The 11,386-nt window shown below is 39.7% G+C and overlaps 1 protein-coding gene across 1 annotated transcript in view; it reads left to right on the top strand.

Annotated features, from left to right (window-relative positions):
* Window positions 1-368: 368 nt before the first annotated feature.
* Window positions 369-11,386, top strand: part of MEGF11 (multiple EGF like domains 11) — a 291,395-nt gene continuing 280,377 nt past the window's right edge. Inside the window, exons 1-2 of the mRNA XM_054077403.1 lie at window positions 369-482; window positions 7,820-7,922. The gene's annotated coding sequence lies outside the window, so the exon portion shown is untranslated. The remainder of the gene's footprint in view (window positions 483-7,819; window positions 7,923-11,386) is intronic.

The raw sequence follows: 11,386 nt of genomic DNA, 5'->3' as shown, positions 1-11,386 counted from the left end.
GAGTCTTAGTTTATTTCCTGACATTTTGGGTATCATCCCCATCTCTAAGGCAGGGTCGGGCAGAGCTGCAGCAGCTCTGAATGAGGAAGAGATTGGACTGTTGTGAAGTTCCTAATAACATTAAAATGCGACCTTGGAAAGTGATAGAATGTGCATAAGATTTCTGGGAAAATTCATACACAAGCACGTAAGTGGGAAATCTCTTCTGTGCCAGCTCCTGCCTGACTGCACACGATCCATGGGGATTGCTCCCTTGTGCTGCCCAGCCCTGATGAAGGGCGCTCGCTTTATAAAACTCCAAAACCAGTCTTAGAGAGTTTATTTGCCTTCATTTTCAGTATCAACAGCTGAGGGACAGGTGGGAGCAAGCTGAGCCAACAGTGGCCCAGGTGACCAAGAAGGCCAACAGCATCCAGGCTTGGATCAGAAACAGCATGGCCAGCAGGAGCAGGGCAGGGATCGTCTGCCTGGACTCGACATTGGTGAGGCTGCACCTTGAATCCTGGGTTCGGTTTTGGGCCCCTCACTACAAGAAGTACATTGAGGGGCTGGAGTGCATCCAGAGAGAGGGAATGGAGCTGGGGAAGGGGCTGGAGCACAGGGATTCTGGGGAGTGGCTGAGAGACCTGGGGTTGTTCAGCCTGGAGAAGAGAAGGCAGAGGGCAAACCTCATCACTTTCTGCAGCTCCCGGACAGGAGGTTGTAGCGAGGTGGGTGCTGGTCTCCTCTTCCAAGTGACAGGCGATAGGGTGAGAGGAAATGGCCTCAAGTTGCACCAGGGCAGGTTCAGCTTAGACATCAGGACAAATATCTTCACCGAAAGGGTTCTCAGGCACTGGCAGAGGCTGCCCAGGGAGGTGTTGGAATACCCATCCCTGGAGGCGTTTAAAAGCTGGGTAGGCAAGCTGCTCAGGGATATGGTTTAGTAGTGGGCAGGCAGGGCTGGATTCAGTGACCTCAAAGGTCTTTTCCAGACAAGCGATTCTATGAACTGAGGGGACAGGGGTCACAGCTGAGGGACAGGCGGGAGCTGAGGGGACAGAGCAATGCAGGGTTGTTCTGTTTGGTTTTAGGCTTTTTATTGCAAGGGCAGTGGTGTGGGTTTTAGTGTTGGAGGCACTGAAGAATTGAAAAGGGTAGAACAAGAACAGGACAAGGTTGTCTTCCTGTGCCTAAGGTGTAGTTTGGCATAAATCGCCGTATCTGAACCTCCATGATCTTCATGGAGAAATGCCAGGTCCATTCCTGAGGTTGTGTGTAATCCCCCACCAGCACTTGGGCAGTTGAGGTGGGGAAGGGGGCCAGGGTGTGTGAGGAGGGCAGGCAAGCCCTAATGCCAGCTGATTTACCTTAGGCACCAATATTGTTCTACGCATTTACCAAGGGGAAAATAAAAGCGATGAAAAATTAAATCTTGCTCAAGATGAAACAGAAAAGCAGTGGAAGGTCATGAGTTCCACGCATTGCTTCTGGGTCTGAGTCAGTGCTCTGTGCATAGTGTAAGTATGGCATTTGGAGGATGAATATTTTGACTATTAGGAAAGCATTAATACTTTCTCAATATTAATTAATTGCCTACATAACCTCACTTCAGCATATATACATGGTGCAAGCTATCTAGTATTTATCCTTATGAGGAAAAGAGACTGGGAAAGAGCCAAGGCAGTATGTCACTGTATGTTCCTGTTTATTCTACTTTCTTATTTTTCACATGTTGTATAAAATGTGTATCTGCAATGACTAATACTTCTCAGTAACCAACTGATGCCAGTAAAAGGATGTGCCATCTGCAAGAAGCTGATTTGCAGAAGCCAAGTTCTCAAGCATATGAGGAGGAGGAGGTGTTGTAACTTAGTGAGAGACGACCGCAGTATAGACTTGGTTTTGGTAGCCAGGATGATTTTAGACATAATATGTAAGCAGGATGTGAGAGGAAAGGGGAAATGGAGACCAAAATGATGGAGCTCTTGTTCAGTAGGAACAGAGATGAAATAACCAGTGATGATGGAAGAGGGAAGAAAAGGGCAGCATTTGGGAGAACAGACTTTTAATCCAGTTTGAATTGTGGTGGATGCTGATTGCTGACACAGTGAAGAACACAGACCAGTGTGCTTACTCAGGCCATTCAGTGGCTGCCATAAAACAAAGGTTAATTAAAAGTGACTGAGATCACTGCTCTTGTTTGTTCTGTTTCACAGAGAAAAATGTAAGACCTTTTGGTTAAGTTCATACATTGCTGATACTGTTGAGTAGCTGTGTGCTTGCTTCTAATGTACTAGTCAGAACAGTTTTATGGATTCTCAGTTTTCCCCCTCTCTTCCTTTCTCTCTTGGAGAGCAACTTCATAGGAGTAAAAGTCAAAGGTGGAATCACTAAAGGCAAGGAGAACTGTTTACACCTCATCTAACAACTGGGTTTGTCCCAGCGATATCAGATGCAAACTTTGATGCTCATCTAGTAACTGTCATTATACACCACGATGTTTGTGCAGGGAGAGCCAAAACTAACAGAATAACAAAAGCATATTTAATTGTTTTAAAATAAAAACTGCAAAAATGTTCAAAGTATCAGAATGTCTTATTAAAAGCTGAAGAATGAAGGTGGAGTGCCGCACAGTTGCAGAATGATGGGGCATACATGTCTTCATGCAGTTTTCCTTCATTAGGTGCTTGAGAAACAAAACATGGTAGAACAGCAAGAAAGCAGTACAAATATTCTTTTCATAGAGCACTCCTTATTTCATTCGGTGCTCCCTTGGATAACACCGGTGAGTGCTAGAGGAGCTTTTATTTTAAATGAGTGAGAGAAGTCTCTTTGAAGTTCAATTACATGTTTGTTCTTGCCAATGCTGGGAAGTGTGAGCCTCTCAGGAGGTCTCCCTGCTTGGAAAAACGTGTCAGGAGACGCAGTACAGAATTTCAGAGTAGTACCTTTGATAGATGTTGCTCAGTATTTTGGCAAAGAAATGGTCATTGGAGAATGCCAAGCCTGAAACCTGAATCATCTGACAATGCCTGAAAACAACATGACCTAAGAGACTCATTCTGAATGCAGAACTAAAAGGTTATCATGTAGATGGTTAGGCATTTATACGTGGAAATGGAATGTGCACAAGGCAAAAGCAGGTATATATATATATATATATCTCCATGGTATATTGTTGATCATTTAATGCTCACCTACTTACTGGTGTTTGTTAGTTGGCACCACACAGATGTGTCCAGGAATTTTATAAGGTCAGAATGGTCCGCTTGTCAATGATGCTCAATTTGCACTTTGACAGGCCTATGATTACCTCGATTATCCCAATTATCTTTTTAAATTATTTTATATAGCATTACAAAGAAAATATGAATGTTCTTTTTATTTTAGTGAAAAGAAAATTATTTTATATTTGTGGATTGACAGGCTTCCGATTTTTCTTCCTGGATTTCAGTTTCAGATGTCATAAACCACCTTACTGCTTTTAAGTTTGCAATGTCAGTTGTCACCACTAGAAGACACTATTTAACTGAGTTTGGGTTGAAATGGTAACTTGCTTCCATTGCCGTGTCTCATAGCCTGAAACGCAATTTTCAGCCTCTGCGAACAAACAGCTTTGAGTTGCTTATAACACAACTAGACAAATTTCTTCTCCAAAATAAACTAGAAACTGATGCTGTTCTGTAATAAACCCCCCCCCCCCAAAAAAAAAAAAAGTCCTGTAGATCTCTTCAAGCATATCGGGAATATGACACTACATGATGTTTTAATTATTGGAAGCATAAAAGCAATTTATTTACTAAAATACCTGATTTTTACAATGGTATGCATTTGATTTTCTTCCCACCACCCTTTTCCTCCTTGGATGCAGTCAAAAGCTTACTACATTACTGAATTGTGAAGCTGTATATTCACTACATCACTGATATGTGAAGTTGTTGTTTGATTTATTTTCTGTACCTTTACTTCGTCTATTCCAGGGTTTTTAATATATCTACTGATAAGAAATCTCAAATGTTATTTAAAGGAAAAAAGCCTTCATACTAAGGCTTATCATTAAAATATTTAATACTAAAATCCATCATTAGAATGTTAAGTTTTAGCTGGTTAAGGAGCTTTTAAGTTGTTTGTTACTGACAATTTTTTTGGATTCCAGTATTCCTGCTTTCATAAAATATATTTACATTAATTACACTGGAAATTACAAAAACAATTTTGATAGATCAAAGGAGGAGTCCACCACACTGATCTTTTTGTCATCAAAATGCATTTGATTTGGTTGGAGCCTTTACACTGCAATGATGCTCCGCAGCCTCCTGCATGGGTTCAAAGGATAATCATGGTTAGAGATGGAAAGACCTAACAGGTCACCTTTTCTTCCCACTACCAAATTGGTGTTGCTCCCTACAGTATATCTAGCTCAAATATATATCTATATTTGTGGTCAGTGCTGCAGAGCATAATGCTCTAAGGTTTATTTATTTATATGCCACAGTAAATAGAAAACAGAGTTTCCAGGGTGACTTTTTTACTTCTGCTTCCAAAATCACAAGGAGAAGTTTCTGGGTGAAACTGATGGTCTTCCTCTTAGGTTCCTATGGTAAGAAATAAAATGGGGTTGACCTGTGGGGAATCCTGCTGTTGTGATTTGCTGTACAAAAGAGATACAAAAGGTATTCCTTGAGAGTGCAGAGATTTATACTGAAAATAAGGGAAAATATATCATACTGTATTTCTGGGCTGCAGCTGTGCATCCTAGGTGCTTTATATTTCTCTCACTAAAAGGCGATGAGTAAAGATTTTATATCCGTAGCTGCTCTGTCCTCTGGCAAATCATTATGCCTAGCAGGACAGAGTATGTAACAGTTTCCTTTTTTAAAAAATTGTTTACAAAGAAAAAAGTGCAGAATTTCAAAATTATTTTGTCATAATTATTATCAAGAATTCTTAGCCAGCAAATCATTCAAGTATACTAACTGCATCTAGCAATACTGTAACCTATGCAGCTGAGTCCTCTATGTAATGATATTATTTGTATTTCCTTAGTAGGAATGTGTGAAAACTGACCAAGAGTCAATATTTTGAATTTACTGTAAAAGTCATAAAGTGACATATGTACTGCTAACCACTGATTGTGCAGTTTGAGGTTTTCATTTGGCAAATGTTCAAGTTTAAAATGTGTTTTTCATGATTATTCCCCTTATTAAAGCTCATTTGCTATTCATGGAAAGTGAGCACAAAAGGGATGGGAACAGTCAAAAGAAATCCATTTAAGAATTTAAATGAATATCCAAGGGAACTGGGTTGCAATAGTTGCCCAGCTCTACTGGGGATACTCTGCTGACGAATGTCTTATTAATAGGCGCCTTTGTCATTGTCCTTAAGGCTTTCATCACAAATATTAGATCGTTTTGTTATGACTTCACATTGCAGTCATGCAGGATTTGTTCTTGATATTGCTCAAATGGTGGTGTTAGGGTGATACGAGGTGAAAGCATGCACACCTGTGGCTGCTCCTTTTTCAAATTCATTAAAAACTTACTTGTTCTGATACTAATTCCTGAGTTTAAGTGCAGTGGGGTCAGTGGAACTCAGATCATCATCCCTTGCAAAAGCCGAACCATTAATTCCAATGGCCTCACTCATACTAATCTCAGGGACTCGAGCTGTCCCGCTGCAACCACCTACGTAGAAAACATACTTACCTAGTGACAGAAGAATCGGGATCGATCATTGATCGTGAGAGCAAAAAGCAGTAACCGCTGCTTATTTGCTTATTTTCTACTTATGTTGAGATCCTGCATGCCAAGTTGCACTTTTTTCTTTGTCTGCTTTCATGGGAGCAGGATACAAATTTAAGGTTCTTTTCCCTCCACTGTTTACATCCACAAGGTCTAACTGAAGCAAAAGTAAGATGATCGGTAACTGTCCTCTAAGTCCCAAACATCTGGCACAACTGCCAAAGTGCTACTTGTTAATACTTCACAAACTGGTACACCATGTCCTCTGATCACGTTTGAATCTTAGTTAGCAATGTGGTGGGCTAATAGCTTTGTCAGAAGCTGCAGCTTGATGTGTCTTCCATATGTCATCTGGCGCTCCGTGAGCTGAGCCATGGAATAGCTTAGGGCAGGAGGGACCTCAGAAGGTCTCTAGACCCTCCTCATTGTGGAGGCAGACTAGGAGCATGTCCAGTTGGGTTCTGAATATTTCCAGGGATGAAGACTCCACAGTCTCTCTGGGAAACCTCTTCATGCCTGACCACCCTCACAATAAAACAGTTTTGTTCTTAGGTTTAAGTGGAATGTCCTGTTTTCCTTGCTTTTCATCCTGTCACTGAGCACCACTGAGAAGAGTCTGGCTCTCCCTACTTTACTCCCTCCCACTGGAGTGAGTATATACACACTGATAAAATCCCCATTGAGCTTTCTCTTCTTGAGACTGAACAGCCATATCTACTCTATTACTATACATTAAGCTACCTCCTAGAACTTTCTGGAGGGATGGATCTAAAATTAAATAGACAAAAAATGGTTTGGGCATTTTGTTCTCCTGGATGGCAGTTAGAAATTATTTTCTTTACAGATCAATATAAATATAGAAAGAAAACTGATCTGAAGCCCAATGGTAAAGAATGAGTGGTTTTTTTAATAGCCTTAGCATGTGAGCATACACATCCTTACTGTGATATCTGAGTTAAGAAAAAAATGTTAAAATATGGGCTATAAGCTTTGTTCTTTAGTTAATAATGCAACATTTCTGTGTCATAATTCCTTACTATGCTGGAGACTTAAACTTAAGTGAGCATGGTTTTTAGGGGTAGATAACTGGAAAACCATTTGCTGCATCATTCAGCCTGAGGTTTTGGAGGCACATTTACTCATGCAAGCTGAGGTCAAAGGCTAGTGATTTTCAGAAAGGTCTCGCTTCGTAGCCAAATTTATAACTGCCTGAACTAGAGCAAAGAAGATCAAATTATTGCGTGGGGTCACATGCCAACAGAGTGACACAGACAGGATTTTGAGCCAAAGATCCATCCTCTTGGTTCATCACCCTTGACTGTAAATAGTAGATTTCATTCTGGTTTATGAAGATATTATGTAGGTAGCGTAATGTTTTATGTTTCTGAAAAGAGACTGAGCTGAGAAAATAGTCTAATGGGCTAATAAAAAAATAAGAAAAAACAAGATACAAGAAATATTATCTGAGGAAGAAATTAAGTCTTGGACCAATGGCTTACTCTTCTGTTAAATAGTCTGGAGCAGGATACAGGGCTTCCCTGGAGAGTCCAGTATGGGCTGCAATATCAGGCAGTCTGTCACCTCTGGCTGTCCCCATGACTCCCAAAGGGAAAATCCACCATGGATATTGTAAGATACATCATTTCAGCACTTCAAGTAGGTATCTAAAGTTAAGGAGGTAGGTTGACCTAACTTCTTTCTAGTGAACAAGGAGAAAGGATGTTGTGCTTAGAAATGGGTGACATGAATATCCTTTCAGGTACAGCCCTGCCTGCTCTGTAGTGATCTTCTTCCCACCCAAGGTTCAATCCAGACCAATGTAAAGAGGCTGCTGTAGGTTGCTTAAAATATTATAAATCTAGATCAGTAATAAGACCACATTTCAACACATCCTGCTCAGAAAACTGTGTTTAGCTCTAGAAATAGAGCTATGTTATGTGGCAGCTGATGAGATGCGGAACTTTCTGAGGACATGAAGGACATGAGAATGCCCATAAAAAACCAAGATGCTAATTTAATGTAGTGAGAGATTCCCTGATTTTGTATATCTTTCATATTGATGCTTATTTTAGATATTTTTTCTACTCTTTCTTTAGTCCTGATGCCACGTTCCCATATGCAGTGTATGGCTACTGAGGAACTGCAAGGCAGCAGTGTGAGGGGATGTCCCATGAGTTGGACGGGCAAGTGCAGCTGCAGGTAAGAGAAAATTTTTCTGCTAGTGCAAACTGAAGGTGAAAGAGCAGACCCAGTTCTGTGGCAGAACAGTTCTGTATGTATAGTCAGGTGATGGGAACACTCTTCCAGATTATGACAGCCTGTACCTTTTGAGACACGTAAGAAGATGGAGGGACAATCTTGGGTTATTTCAATCTAATCTTCTTGCTTAGCATTGAGTTCAGCATGTGCTTTTCTAGTTTATCTCACCACCCCTCCTGTTTGGTTTTTATTTTTTTCCTGGTGTGTCCTGTCCCTTCAGTTTCATTTTTGGTAATTTAATATCTCAAATTGATGATTTCTGTCCTTATCTTCCCTTCTGCTTCTCTGTCAGATTCTGTTTCCTTGAGTCCCCAACTAATGTCTTCTTATAGGTTAGATTAAAAAAAAATTACGAGATGCTGGGCTGTGAAAGGAACAAGAGAATGTTTTTGTGGTTGCAGCAGGCTGACCATTAAAATGTCTTCAATTCTACAGCATTTCAGATGCTGGGTTTGACAGTTTCATTTTTGAAACTATTTATATTCACAAGGTCCATCACAGCATTCCCATTATTTTCTTACATGCTTTTCTTTTTGTCTGTATTTTATCAAGTTAGCTTCTTCTATTCAGGCGTGATTTCAGACAACAGGAATACAAAGTGGAAAAATCCTTTCTAAAAGAGACTGTAGCTTTTTATCTATTAAAGCATCTTTCTATGTCCCAATACGTTTTTATCTTAGTCTACTTTTCAGCTTCTCCTGTTTATTTGATGCAAAGATATGATATGCAGGGAAGACTGAGATGAAAGTTTCACCTGAAGAGCATACATGCTCATAGCTGAGGAACCTCACTCAAACTGCCTTCCTCAGTATTCACCAGTCCTCTTGGTGCTCCTGATGCTGCTTTCAGAGCAAAGGCTAATGATAACTGTTACTTCACACTGAAAACATAGAGGGAGTAGTTATTTCACTAAATTAGTACCTGTGGGTATCAGAATAGGCTAGGACAAAGAAGAACAATCAATTTTATTTTCTTGCTTTTCTAAATATTATGCTGTCCAAGCATTTATATTTGTGGTATTCCATTTTTCTTCTACTCCATTAAAAGTTAAAAAAATCCACCACAGTTTGGGGTTTTGAAAAGGAAACTGCAACTGCCTTTAAATATTCTTGAACAACATCATTGTATTAAATTCTGTTAGAGCTTGCATAAAGAGATTGCGGAAAATAATTTACTGCAAGTTTGTAAGAAGAAGTTGAATGTCTGTTAGGAGTAGTCCAGGTGTAACTGGCTCCTTGCTGCAGCAATCAAATCAGTGACTCACAGGCTTTCTAGTCCAGCAAACCATTGTCAGCTCGGGACTTCTCTAGAGACCACCAATATCCTTTGGCATCTGTGCTTGTTTGAAAGATAAGAAAGCCAAAGCTCACTATGATTTCACAGGTTACACTTTGGAAGCCACTAGACATAATGACAGCTTTGGTTCCCTCCAGCTTTCGACTCTGTAGTCCTGCGTTGTTGATGGAACTCCAGGGCAATGGTAAAATAAGTTTGTGATGATATATGATGATAACTGTGTGAGCTACAGCCCTTACTACAGTCTGATTTGCTTGCCTCAGAGAGACTGCTTGCCCAGGAAGGTCAGCACGTTGGTTACTTCCTGTTGAGCTAATTGGCAGGGTGACAACCATGCCTGCCAAGCAAATGCATTTGTTTAATCTCTGCTGGTTGTGGACAAGAAACAACAAAAGAGGCCTTTTTAAACAGTGAATTCAGAACTGCGTGAAGGTGGGTTCTCCCTCTAAAACCCAAAGTATCAGTATTAGCTGCTGTAGATTTGTACCTGTTGTGTACATCCAAGCTCAGTGTGGATCTCCTTCTTTACCTGACAGTACAGTAGGAGGAGAGGGGAAGAGTTGATCTTGCTATAACATGCAAAGTTTACCTGAACCAGGTAGATTTGACATCCATAGTTATGTACTTGACCGCTGATGCCAACTGTAAATGCAAGATTGCAATGGAATATAAGAGAGTTGAGGAGCTTCTTGAATTGATTTAAGGAAAGGATTCAGCCCAAAGATTCTTGTTAATCTTCATAGATTTTGGATGAAGTCCTAAAGACAGCCTCAAGACTTAACATGTTTTGACTTTGAAACAAAAGCTTTGGTGCAATTATATAATTTCTATTATTTTCATTAAACTGACGTGTGTTATTCATCAAGCTGATCAGAATGTGATTTGCATGACTGTACTATTGTTGGTTTGATGATTGTGATAAACTTAGTAACCTTCTTCAGCCTGTGAAGTTGTACACTTCCTTTACTTTAGATGGTGAAAATGCTTTTCAAGTTCTAAAGGACAAAATTTGTTTGTTTTCATCAATTAGAAATTACTGGTGACTAACGGTATTCTAAAAATACAGAAATACTTCCAGAGAGCTTCATCTTTGCCTCTTTCAGAGATTTCCATGGTCTCTGTTTGTATATAATGTGCCTGTTGTTGCCATCTCCCCACAAAAGAGGGCTATCTCTTTGGAATCCTTAGGATTTGCAGGTTTTAATTAGAATGGATTTATGTTGATTAGAGTTGATGGGATTGAAATGCCATGTAGTTATTAATTTCCTAGTTTTAATTTTGCTACTTAGTCATTCGTTACCAAAAATATCTTAGAAATGTATTTTTTTCCCTTGTAAAGTGGCAAAACAGAGAAATAAATGCATTGTGGCATTCTGTCACTTTGTGAATAAACTTCTGGCAGATCCCGACCTGTAAAATGCAATGAATGCCTTTTGAGCTGGATGAAAAAAAAAAAAAGTTTTTGCAGCCAAGCTTTCTTAGATTTTCTTTGAAAACTGACACAAAAGTTGTGGGAATTTGTGTTAGGATTTGCTTATTTTCTATTTACATTTAAGATGTCAATGTGTATAATTTCTTGCATTTTCAAAAGCTGAAAATATCCACTATAATTTTCCTATCTGTAGTGTATGCAGAACGTGCCTAAGTTCTGTATGGAAGATAATATTAATCAGCATATAGAATACTATTTCCATGCTCTTCCTGCAGTTATGAAAGTAAGGCATTAAATAATCTGTGGTCCCGTCCATTAGTCATTACAATCAATCTAAAGGTGTATCTTTAGATCTCACTGGAACAAGATAAGGACTTGCCCAGAACGAACTAGCTTTGTGGGCTGCTCATCTCTGCAATATGAATAAAAGCAGTCACAAAAAATCCCAGAGCAGATAAAAATTCAGATTATCTTCTTTCCACAAGTCCCATGCTGAGCCCATCAAAGATAATGACAGCAGACCACAGCACTGAGACACACAAGTCCAGTGGGCAGAGTTCTGGACTAGGAATCAGGATTCATTTTATTTGCTGCTTTCTCATTGCAACTGTTGGCAGTTACTTTTCTTCTATTTTGCCTTCACTCTTGCTTGCTTTTTTTCTTTTTTTTTAGTTTA

The sequence above is a fragment of the Cuculus canorus genome, chromosome 12, assembly GCF_017976375.1.
Source record: "Cuculus canorus isolate bCucCan1 chromosome 12, bCucCan1.pri, whole genome shotgun sequence".
Classification (NCBI taxonomy): Eukaryota; Metazoa; Chordata; class Aves; order Cuculiformes; family Cuculidae; genus Cuculus; species Cuculus canorus.
This window is presented reverse-complemented; position numbering and strand designations above follow the sequence as displayed.